The sequence below is a fragment of the Lithobates pipiens genome, unplaced genomic scaffold (genome assembly GCF_037356315.1).
Source record: "Lithobates pipiens isolate NorthernLeopardFrog02 unplaced genomic scaffold, aLitPip1_a1.2 Scaffold_28, whole genome shotgun sequence".
Lineage (NCBI taxonomy): Eukaryota > Metazoa > Chordata > Amphibia > Anura > Ranidae > Lithobates > Lithobates pipiens.
Genome location: NW_027507789.1, coordinates 71,513,970 through 71,526,890, shown reverse-complemented (window position 1 = coordinate 71,526,890; position 12,921 = coordinate 71,513,970). Strand labels below are relative to the sequence as shown.

Genomic DNA, 12,921 nt, shown 5'->3' with positions numbered 1-12,921 from the left:
GCTTGTCTCAATAGCTTCAGGGTTCAGAGGGGGACCTTTGAGCCCCTTGGGTGTCTTCCTCTACCGGGAGATAGGGCCCTGTAGTTCACCACTTCAGGGGGCCCACTGGCCGCCCGCCCGACGCGTGAAAGGCCCACCTGCCTGTCGGGGGTTTGTGTCTGTTAGGTTCATGCCGCGGGGAGGGGGGCTTTCATCAACTGTGAGGGGAGAGACTGTGAGAGAGAAGCGCTCCGCCCCCGCCTATCCATAGGCAGAGATACTGTAAGGGATGTGGAGCAGACACTTAAAAAACTGGGCTGACCAATTCATTAAAGGCGACGGAGGAGCTCTCCCCTCTGCGATTGCACAGTGTTTAAGGATGAGATCGGTGGGGGGATGGGATCAGTAAGAAGTGCCCCTCCAGTACCACCATTGCCCCCCCTGCAGTACCACCGCTGCACTGGTGTCCACACGCTGCATTGGGGGACACAGGCTGCACTGGGGGACACAGGCTGCACTGGGGGACACACTGCACTGGTGGATACACGCTGCACTGGGGGACACACTGCACTGGTGTCCACACGCTGCACTGGGGACACACACTGAACTGGTGTCACAGGCTGCATTGGGGGACACAGGCTGCATTGGTGTCACACGCTGCACTGGGGGACACAGGCTGCATTGGTGTCACACGCTGCACTGGGGGACACACACTGTACTGGTGACACAAGCTGCATGGGGGGTCACACACTGCACTGGTGTCCACACGCTGCACTGGGGACACACACTGAACTGGTGTCACAAGCTGCATGGGGGGTCACACACTGCACTGGTGTACACACGCTGCACTGGGGGACACACACTGAACTGGTGTCACACGCTGCATTGGGGGACACACGCTGCATTGGTGTCACACGCTGTGTTATATTCTTAATATCTAAATTTTAATTGGCTTTATTATACTTATTCAGAATATAATATTTTTCATACTGTGTGAAAGGAATCTTTGAGTCAATTAATTCTATGTTATGACTTGCGATAATTGAAGAAGTAAATATTTAAAACCTGTCAGGATTTTGAGGAATAGTGTATATTTTATATAAGCTTTTCTTAAGTGTAAATGGAGGTTTGCATAGAATCTGAAATTCCCTTCCCCCCTTACATCCTGTCATTAGAATGTGGAGCTGTGTTATCCTTAGCCCTCCCACCTCTGTAGAGGAGGAGTTGTCTTTTGTGGCGCGAAATTAGAGCTGTTAATATAATGGTAAAGTTGGGAGGAGGACTCTCTCTTGAATTTTACACACAGAAGGACACATGTCTTGCACACAGGCTGCCAGCATACAAAGGGCTATTCTGCCATTTTAGGTTTGAAATAACCTTATTTTTAAGATACAAATGATTAACATTGTACTATTTTTGTAAGCATCCTTTTGTATTTAAATGTGTACAAATAAATACACATTTTTGAATTACGCTGACTCAGATCTAATTAAGGAAATTCGTCTCACAAGAATTGATTGATTTCAACATATACTTAAGACTTTGAAATATCGTAATTATTTCATAATATTTCATATTTCATATATTACAATTGGCGAGCTACAACCAGTTCAATCATAAGTCGGAAGTTTTTTTTTCTAAACTTCATCCTTTGATCAGAGGGGAATGAATTGATGAACAGAGATTAAACTTCGCAAAGATTGAAAAAGAACCTAGAAGAAAAATCGATCGATTGATTGTGAAAGACCGGAGAATTTCCAGGAAAAAACTGACGGGTTTTTTATTTGGTGAGTAGAAACGTAATTATGGAATTTGTAGCTGTTTTAGCTGATGAAAGTACATTAGAATTTAAAGGTTTATCGAAACAGGTCTCTGATGCTGTTTTATGGAAATTAATGTATGATCAATGCTTTCAGGCAAATGCTGACATTGAGAAGGATAGATTCTCATTAGTTAAAACAAAGAAAAAAGTACGTAATATAATGAAACTTGTTAAAAGTTATAATGATATGGTGTTTGATATGCCAGGAAAACAAAGTCAAAGTATAACTGAAAATGTACTTTTTGAATCTAGTTGTTCAAGTTGTGAGACTTTTTGTACATATATTGAAAATTTAGAGAATGCAATAGAAATTGCAGCAAAGCAGGAGAAGAAATATACTGAACAATTATTGACTGAAAAAATTGAATTGGAACATAGAATTGATGCATTATTGCAATCTCTGAAAGAAAATGAAAATCAAATTGTTTTATTGACCCAGGAAAAATTTGAACATGAAAATATTCTAAATATACTTAAGACCCAATTACTGCAAGCTGAGGTTTTTGCACATGTTCAGTGTTCAAGGATGGAGGATGGTGAACATGTGACTAAGGCAGATGTGAACGTCATATCCTGTAAAGAGTCAAATGTTAATATTTCCTCAGATAATGAGAGTGGGAAGTCAGTTGACTTAAATAATACTGATAGTAAGCAGAAATGTAGATTTTCATCGCCATATGCTCAGAGGAAAGTCTATAAAAAGTTGAATAATAATAATACACAAAAGAGGTTGTATTATCCGAAAATTTTGCCCAGGCGTCAAGAAGTTTATTCTGTACGTTGGCACAGTAATCTGAGGTATAGAGGTCATAATAAGCAAATTCATTTTTCTTCTAAGACCCAAAGACAAAGATTACAAACTGAAAATAGTCCATTAAGACAGGAAAGGTTTAATTATGTAGCATATAACACTCTGAAAACAGTCAGCAGTCCTTAAATTAACTGCAGATATGGTAAGAATTTTCTGGTTGACGTTTAATGGCTATGAATAAGGATTGATATGAGTTTAAAAAGATTTGGTTTTGACGTTTGGAATATTATTGAGGATTTTGATATAATTTTAATATTTTTCAAGGATAATCTATTGGATTATTATTTTTTATCAATGTTTCATTGTCATGAGTATTAAGTTTTTATTTTTGTTTTGTTCTGGCTGAACATTGAAAGGACTTGAAAAAAATGGTTTTAAGAATAGTTGTGTATTCAGTAACTGAAGACCTTTCAGCATGGTACTCAATTAGCAATTGACAACAAGGAGAGACAGAGAAAAGTGATGAGCTTGTATTTGTTGATTTAAACCGCATTGAGTATTGACAAGGAAGAGAAGTAAGGTTCACTAATGATTTAGAGTGATAGTTCATATGTTGTACGTTATCTATGTAGAGGTTTTGTGGATTCATCCAATAAGACTCTTGTGCAGAAAGAGACATTAGAAGTAGTTTTTGACCTTGCAGAGAGTAATTCTTTTGCATATGTTATTGTAAAAATTCCATCACATAAAAAGATAGTGAGTTATCTGTAGGTAACAGAACAGCAGAATTCATTGGCAAAGGAAGCAGCTTTTGCATGGAGAGTTAGTAATTCAACCTGGAATGGTATCTATTAATGTTGTGAAAAAATGGACACACAGATTCCTTTAATTTCAGAGGGAAAAAAGGTCACAATCTTTTTTATCCTCATAGGGTGCCACAGAGTTATTATTTGGGTCATTAGACCATAAGTTTGTGTCATGACAAAAAAGGATTTTCGTGTTTTTATATAAATCACAACACCTTCAGGTGGGATTCACTAATGATGATGCTTTAACTATTGTTTAGAGGTTGAATAATCATGTTTTTCTAGTTTGGGATATATCAGCAAACTTCAGTTGTGACAGAGGATGTGTAATATCAGGGAATAAAAACAGAGATTTCATGTATGATAACATTCACAGTTTGTAGGTATTATTGTGAGGATGTATCGGATAATTAAATCTAGGATTGATAAAGGTTGTTGGACAAAGGAAATATTTGGGTTGATGTTGTTCCAGTTATTTTTAATGGATGTAAGAAGCACAATTTCTGATGCTACAAAGTATTCTCCTTTTGAGTTTTAAAGAAAAAGTAAAATGGCGTTTGTATTGCCTTGTGGAGTCATAATTGGTTGAAGAAAAGGTATACAAAATGGTTCCTCTTCATATTTCTAAGTTTGAGAAAGGAAGTTAATTCATGATAAAAAGAGTCTTTGTTCTAGTTAAAAATATAAGTTTTTATATTACAATGTTTCTTGATTAAGAGATTAAGAAATAATTTGTATATATATTGATAAGGAAAAAAGGTTTGTGTATGTTTAAAATGGTTTTTTACAAAGGGTTATTCATAGCAACCCTTAGGAATTTAGAATGAGACACCCATTGTTTTAGAAAGGTGGGAGGGAAAATACTCATTCTGTGGAACAATATAGCCCAGCGGAACTTTTAAGCTAGTCTTAAAAAGGAAAAAGGTGGGAGTTGGTGTTTAGGAGTAGAATTTTGTAACAGGAGAGGAGACAGTTAAATACTGGAGGGCATACATTCCAGGGAGATTTTTTCTCCAGCACACACAAGACACATATATATCATGAAGGATTGTTATTAAATCCATGCACATATCGGATTTAATCTTCAGAATAATCTATTTTTTGATATTTTACAATTGATATTGTTTTTTGTAACATTTTGTTATTTTGTTGTTAAACCAAAATTATCTTTTGTATAAGATAAGCGGTCTATTAAGTAGACCAGGAACAGAAAGGTTTATTTAAGATAAAATTAGATATTGTTGACACAAGTCTAAGACAAGAAAAGATAAAAGATGATTAAAGAATTGTTACATGTGAGGCCACACCCAGAGATGGTGACACATCACAGAGTTTCAGGAGTTGAAACATGGAAAAGTAATTGGGAAAGTCTATGGACATTTTGGGATGTTCAAGGGGTACAAATACTTTCTCAGTTCAGTGAAACAAGTATGTAGAAAGAAAAATGTGGGTATAACAAATTTTATATTCCAAGATAATGATGCTGCCTTTATTTTTTCAGGAATTAAAAATAAAAATCGAACCTGAAGAAAGTGCGTATTCCAAAAGAAAAAGATGTCAGCACAACAAATGAAAAGTTTTAAAGAGAGAAAGTGTATCATCACTACAGGATGCATCTTTTCCCTAGTGACAATTCTATTTGTGATAAGATATATCAAGAACTGCTCAAGTTATATAAAGACTAACAGGAATGAAGAATTACACAACAAAGATCATATGTTATTCAGAAATAAGAGAGATGTAGACATTGATATCAATGCAGATGAACTGAAAAATAAGAACATTGATATCATTACAAAGGACAAAAATGATAGAGTTATTGATATTAGTGCATATGATAAAAATCATAATTTTAGAGATGTTGATATTAATACAGCAGAAGATTTGTATGGATTTTTATGTATTGGTGATGGATATCGTTGTTGTTTACAATTGTATTTCATTCACAGCAATGATATTGACATCAAAGTTAAAATAGAATCCAAAACAAAGTTTGTTAAAATGCAGGGATCTTATAGACTAAATAACAAAACCGGAACTTTTGAGTGTAACATATTGTTGAGGAGTTTCTGGTCTATATTTTTAAAGGGTAATGAGTCAACAATTTGGTCTGGAGATGTTACTAATATTATGACAAGATCTGGGAAAATACTTTATTCCTTTGATCAATTTTATTATCTTTTTCAAAGTTTTGTAAAGATATTAAATCCAAAATATTTAAACATCATTGGAGATGAAAAAGGAGACATTGTAAGAACATGGGTTTTTAAAGTTATAAGAAAATTTACTGAAATAAGGGTCAAAATTGATATCTTTATAGTTGATAAGATTGTTCCAGAAATTAATATCTTCCCACAATCTTTGAAAATTATGGAAGATAAAGATAATTTACATTTGATATGTGATACAAAGATATCTTTACCTCAAAATTCATTGTTGACTTGGAAAAGGAATGATGAGTTTTTGGGTAGTTTTCTTTATAGTTCTACTATCATAATTCATAAAGGAATTTTTGGTAGTGTGAATTGGATCAATGATACATTTGTTTATCAACAAATGAGAGTATCTTTGAATGATACTGGTATATATAAATGTTGCATATCAATAGAAAATTATCCGGTGAAATGTGCAAAGGCAAGTGTTGTTGTTATGTCTCCAAGGAAAACTCCATGTGTCAATAAGAAAAGTTTCTCTGCAAGCCCTTTTCAGATTAACCATTTCCAATCCAGAACTCTTTTGAGAGAGGGAAAGTTTGTCATTGTTTTGTGGAACTTTAATGTTTCAGAATGGAAAATTTCTACAAGGTTTCCACAATGTCAAGGACATCTGGTTAATATGGAATTGGGTATTGAGAGATGGTTTGGAATTAATAATAGAAATTATAACAGGAATAAGCGTGGTATTGTTGAAGGTATTTTAGGAGGGATTGGCACAATCGGGAGTATAACAAATAGTATGGATATTAGTACTTTAAAGTCTGATCTAGAAACCGCTGGTTTAGTGGGAAGTAATGGTATTAAAATACAAAGACATTTAAATCAGATTTTAGAAAATATGGTAATTAAAACTGCTAATATAATGGGTCCATCTATTTTACATCTTCAAAATATTACTCTTGATCTGATGAGAAGTGAACAACATTCTCATATAGCCAGAGCATGTTTAGAAATTCAAACGGAATATTCCACTAATTTTAAAATAATTGCGCAAGCATTTCAGAGTGGAATAACTCCTCTTGGCATTTTACAGTATTTGCCCAAAGAATATTTATATGCGATAAATCATACAGATTTATGGGTAAATAAATGGATAGGATGCAAGCAGGACATATGTTATAGTTCTTCTATGATTCCAATAGCCGGAAAAGAACAAATTTTGGTTCCAATCACTGTTTTGGGATTACCTGTCAGTAATACACAATTATTATACTATAAATTACAGTATACAGATTTTGTATTTAATAATGAAAATTCTGAATTAGAACAATTAGATTTGTCATCATGTTTACAATTCCAGTCTAAAATTATATGTTTACCTAATCAAGATAAAAGCATATTTCATTCTTGTTATCATAATCATACATTATGTTCAGCAAGAATTGAAAATAAAATTAATTCTGAATTAGTTACTCGTGTAGATAAAAAGAAGGTTTGTTTTCAAATTATGTCAGATACAGAAAGGGTTAAAACTTTTTTCTCTTCTTGTACAAATACAGAAAACCTAAATCAAGGGTTGTATTGTATAGAAGGAGATATTGTTGCAATAAGTATTGATGGGTTGAGAACAAATTTAACAAATATGTTTATGAAAAATATTAGCGCTCTACCTACACAGTATAATATTTCCCAAATAGATGAATTTCCATGGGAAAAATGGGCAAATATAATTCAAAAGGATCAAGGTTTATTAATAGCTTTGGCTAAGGAATTGCAGAATGCAGAAGTATTGTTTAAACATGAACAAGGTAATTTGCAAGAAATATCACATCAATGGTTAGAATTTTCAGGAAGTAATTGGTGGAAAAGATTTAGTAATAGTGTATCCATGTGGGGAAAAACTTCGATAACTTTAGCGACAGGAAATATTTTATCACATCCTATTGTAATTATTTTTATTATTATCATGTTATTTCTTATATTCCAGTTATGTTTGGTGTTTAGAATGAAAAAATTATATAATCGAATTAGAAGTGATATTAAGAAAGGAGATGATTTGTTACAAAGTAAATTAAAGAGGAAAATGCATTTTGAAGGTATGAATTCAGTTTTGCATGACAAAACATTTGGAGTTATTGAATCAAAGTTTGTTTGAATGTGACATGAATGATGATGGATGAATTTTTAATCTGAAAAATATGATTAGTATTCATATTTCAGAGGGGAATGTTATATTCTTAATATCTAAATTTTAATTGGCTTTATTATACTTATTCAGAATATAATATTTTTCATACTGTGTGAAAGGAATCTTTGAGTCAATTAATTCTATGTTATGACTTGCGATAATTGAAGAAGTAAATATTTAAAACCTGTCAGGATTTTGAGGAATAGTGTATATTTTATATAAGCTTTTCTTAAGTGTAAATGGAGGTTTGCATAGAATCTGAAATTCCCTTCCCCCCTTACATCCTGTCATTAGAATGTGGAGCTGTGTTATCCTTAGCCCTCCCACCTCTGTAGAGGAGGAGTTGTCTTTTGTGGCGCGAAATTAGAGCTGTTAATATAATGGTAAAGTTGGGAGGAGGACTCTCTCTTGAATTTTACACACAGAAGGACACATGTCTTGCACACAGGCTGCCAGCATACAAAGGGCTATTCTGCCATTTTAGGTTTGAAATAACCTTATTTTTAAGATACAAATGATTAACATTGTACTATTTTTGTAAGCATCCTTTTGTATTTAAATGTGTACAAATAAATACACATTTTTGAATTACGCTGACTCAGATCTAATTAAGGAAATTCGTCTCACAAGAATTGATTGATTTCAACATATACTTAAGACTTTGAAATATCGTAATTATTTCATAATATTTCATATTTCATATATAACACGCTGCATTGGTGGACACAGGCTGCATTGGTGTCACACGCTGCACTGGGGGACACAGGCTGCACTGGGGGACACACACTGAACTGGTGTCACAGGCTGCATTGGGGGACACAGGCTGCATTGGTGTCACACGCTGCACTGGGGGACAAGGCTGCACTGGGCTCCACACGCTGCATGGGGGGTCACACACTGTACTGGTGTCCACACGCTGCACTTTTGTCCAGTGTCCACACGCTGCACTGGGGGACACAGGCTGCATTGGGGGTCACACACTGCACTGGTGGACACACATTGCACGGGGGACACAGGCTGCATGGGGGACACAGGCTGCATGGGGGATACACGGCACGCTGCACTGGTGGACACACACTGCACTGGTGTCCACACGCTGCACTGGGGGACACACTGCACTGGTGACACAAGCTGCATGGGGGGGTCACACACTGCACTGGTGTACACACGCTGCACTGGGGGACACACACTGAACTGGTGTCACAAGCTGCATGGGGGGTCACACACTGCACTGGTGTACACACGCTGCACTGGGGGACACACACTGAACTGGTGTCACACGCTGCATTGGGGGACACACGCTGCATTGGTGTCACACGCTGCATTGGGGGACACACGCTGCATTGGTGTCACACGCTGCATTGGTGGACACAGGCTGCATTGGTGTCACACGCTGCACTGGGGGACACAGGCTGCACTGGTGGACACACTGCACTGGTGACACAAGCTGCATGGGTGGTCACACACTGCACTGGTGTCCACACGCTGCACTGGGGGACACACACTGAACTGGTGTCACAAGCTGCATGGGGGGTCACACACTGCACTGGTGTACACACGCTGCACTGGGGGACACACACTGAACTGGTGTCACACGCTGCATTGGGGGACACACGCTGCATTGGTGTCACACGCTGCATTGGTGGACACAGGCTGCATTGGTGGACACAGGCTGCATTGGTGTCACACGCTGCACTGGGGGACACAGGCTGCACTGGGGGACACACACTGAACTGGTGTCACAGGCTGCATTGGGGGACACAGGCTGCATTGGTGTCACACGCTGCACTGGGGGACACAGGCTGCACTGGTGGACACACTGCACTGGTGACACAAGCTGCATGGGGGGTCACACACTGCACTGGTGTCCACACGCTGCACTGGGGGACACACACTGAACTGGTGTCACAAGCTGCATGGGGGGTCACACACTGCACTGGTGTACACACGCTGCACTGGGGGACACACACTGAACTGGTGTCACACGCTGCATTGGGGGACACACGCTGCATTGGTGTCACACGCTGCATTGGTGGACACAGGCTGCATTGGTGGACACAGGCTGCATTGGTGTCACACGCTGCACTGGGGGACACAGGCTGGACTGGGGGACACACACTGAACTGGTGTCACAGGCTGCATTGGGGGACACAGGCTGCATTGGTGTCACACGCTGCACTGGGGGACACAGGCTGCACTGGTGGACACACTGCACTGGTGACACAAGCTGCATGGGGGGTCACACACTGCACTGGTGTCCACACGCTGCACTGGGGGACACACACTGAACTGGTGTCACAAGCTGCATGGGGGGTCACACACTGCACTGGTGTACACACGCTGCACTGGGGGACACACACTGAACTGGTGTCACACGCTGCATTGGGGGACACACGCTGCATTGGTGGACACAGGCTGCATTGGTGGACACAGGCTGCATTGGTGTCACACGCTGCACTGGGGGACACAGGCTGCACTGGGGGACACACACTGAACTGGTGTCACAGGCTGCATTGGGGGACACAGGCTGCATTGGTGTCACACGCTGCACTGGGGGACACAGGCTGCACTGGGCTCCACACGCTGCATGGGGGGTCACACACTGTACTGGTGTCCACACGCTGCACTTTTGTCCAGTGTCCACACGCTGCACTGGGGGACACAGGCTGCATTGGGGGTCACACACTGCACTGGTGGACACACATTGCACGGGGGACACAGGCTGCATGGGGGACACAGGCTGCATGGGGGATACACGGCACGCTGCACTGGTGGACACACACTGCACTGGTGTCCACACGCTGCACTGGGGGACACACTGCACTGGTGACACAAGCTGCATGGGGGGTCACACACTGCACTGGTGTACACACGCTGCACTGGGGGACACACACTGAACTGGTGTCACAGGCTGCATTGGGGGACACACGCTGCATTGGTGTCACACGCTGCATTGGTGTCACACGCTGCACTGGGGGACACAGGCTGCACTGGTGGACACAGGCTGCACTGGTGACACAAGCTGCATGGGGGGTCACACGCTGCACTGGGGGACACACACTGAACTAGTGTCACAGGCTGCATTGGGGGACACACGCTGCACGGGGGACACGCGCTGCATTGGGGGACACGCGCTGCATTGGGGGACACGCGCTGCATTGGGGGACATGGGCAAGCTGCATTTTTTGGGCATGGATAAAGTTGTTCATAGAAGCTTCCTCTTGACAGTTATGGTAACTTTAAATCAGAAACAGAAATGTTTTACTTTTGTTATACATTGTAAAAAAAAAAACAAAGTATCAAAATAATGCTTTTTGGGGGGGCCTTCCTGATTTCTTGCACCGGGGCCCTGAGGTTTCTAGTTACGCCTCTGGTGTCCAGTCACGCCTTTCAGCTTTCCCTCCACCAGAATACACAGCAGATAGTTACAGCAGGGGTTAACCATACAGCCCTCAACAGTTTACAGGGCATAGGTTGAAGGCTTGCAATCATGAGGGCAACAGTTAACTGGACAGAGGTTCACAGGCTGAGGCTAGCTCAATCACAAGGGGAAACAGCTCAAAGGGCAGGCATCATTTCCACTTTTTCCAGGGCTTGAGTAACATGGCAGCAGGGTAGATTACTCACACCAGTGACTTCAGACAATTGCAGATGGTCATGAAACAGGCGGTGTAATTGTTATTTGTTATGCAGTGATCTTCCTCTGTCTGCTTAGCTTACCAATACCTCCCCTCATGTGTTCAGACTAAGAGGCCAGACACTTCCACCTGGTGGTTTTTATAACCTCTCCTCTAGCATGGCTCCACCCCAGGCCCTATCAGGGAACCTTATATTAACCTGTGCACCGCAAGCTAGTAGTGATTAGAAACCACTAAAGTATCCAAGGTGTGGTTGGGTTCCTGCTTGCTGTGTGCTCTATGTTTGTCTCTGTTACTGACATTGGTGTGTTCTCAGCGATTCCTGTCTGCTTGTGACCTTCACTTTTTGGCATGTCCACAACCATCCCTGTCTGCCTGTGACCCAGAACCTTTGGCGTGTACTCTGTTCCAGTCTGCTAGTTGCCCTTACTATCATTGTTGTCCCAGCCTGCTGCTTCCTTCTCTTGTAGTCTACTGAGAGTGTGAGCTGTGAGACCCTAGGGGCCGCGACCTGGAGCCAGACTGCTGCGAAGTCCATCCTCACCACTGGAGGCTCTGGTGAACACCTGCTGGCTCTTAGACTCCGCGCCCTGGGGAATCTATGCTCCAGCTCCCATTGGGATCTGTGTTAGTGATCCTGTAGACCTGTGTCCTGAATCTCCCTGGGTACAATCTGCAGCAGTCAGTCCTAAGATCAGCTACCTGTACCTAGCAGTGCACTTCTAACTTCTATGGAGTGCATCTGTCACCTGGTCTCAGGAGACCTTACAGGCAGAGGATCAGAGAGGGCCCTGGTGTCCCCTGGGTCAGAGATGGCAAATATGAGGGGTCATGGGCATCTGGGTGCAGCTCAGCAGTGACCAACTAATCTATCTTGCATAGAATCACGTTTCCAGCTGTATGTTTCTTTGTTCTATGTTGTGTTGGTAACATATTCTGATCCTTGAGTTGACAGTCGCTCCATCAATAATAATCATTGTCTCTTATTTCCAGACCATCATACAAAAAAATGGTTAAATTAGCACAGGTTGCTATTTGTATGTACAAAGACAGCAACACGTGAGCAGTAGCGCCACGTCAAGGCTTCAACCCTTGCTACTGACCATTCACACAACATTCATTCATGCAATCACACACACTCTAGTCACTCTACACATACACAATTACACACATTCATTACAAAAAAGGATGATGGAAGGAATAAAGGGAGTAATTGGATTGCTTGACAAAAACAAATTCTATTTAAATCTTGGGGTCACACCGAAGAGAACTGCTATTGTGAATGTCAACTTCAAGTGGTAAGAAAATAAAAAAAAATGCTTTTCCTCAACATTTGGATGGTTCCTCTGAGCCCCATGTATCTTCTTCACATGATGGCAATAATTCGGGTCTCACAAGTTAAGGGTAGGGTAACCCAGCTTGGGGAGGTTAAATTTGAGGAAAGTTATTTGTTCCATCAAATGGGGTGTTAGTTGTGCACGGTGTGGATTAAGGATGTTCCCAGTAATAGAGAAAACTCTCTCACTTTGCACACTGGTTGGAGGACAGGATAGTAGTTTCTGGGCAACCAGGCAAAGACCA

At 40.7% G+C, this 12,921-nt stretch overlaps 1 long non-coding RNA gene across 1 annotated transcript; it reads left to right on the top strand.

Moving 5' to 3' along the window:
* Positions 1-961: 961 nt before the first annotated feature.
* Positions 962-8,293, top strand: LOC143935482 (uncharacterized). The gene is made up of 2 exons (XR_013263534.1): positions 962-1,766; positions 4,860-8,293. It is a non-coding gene; the product is annotated as an uncharacterized LOC143935482 (long non-coding RNA).
* Positions 8,294-12,921: the final 4,628 nt, after the last annotated feature.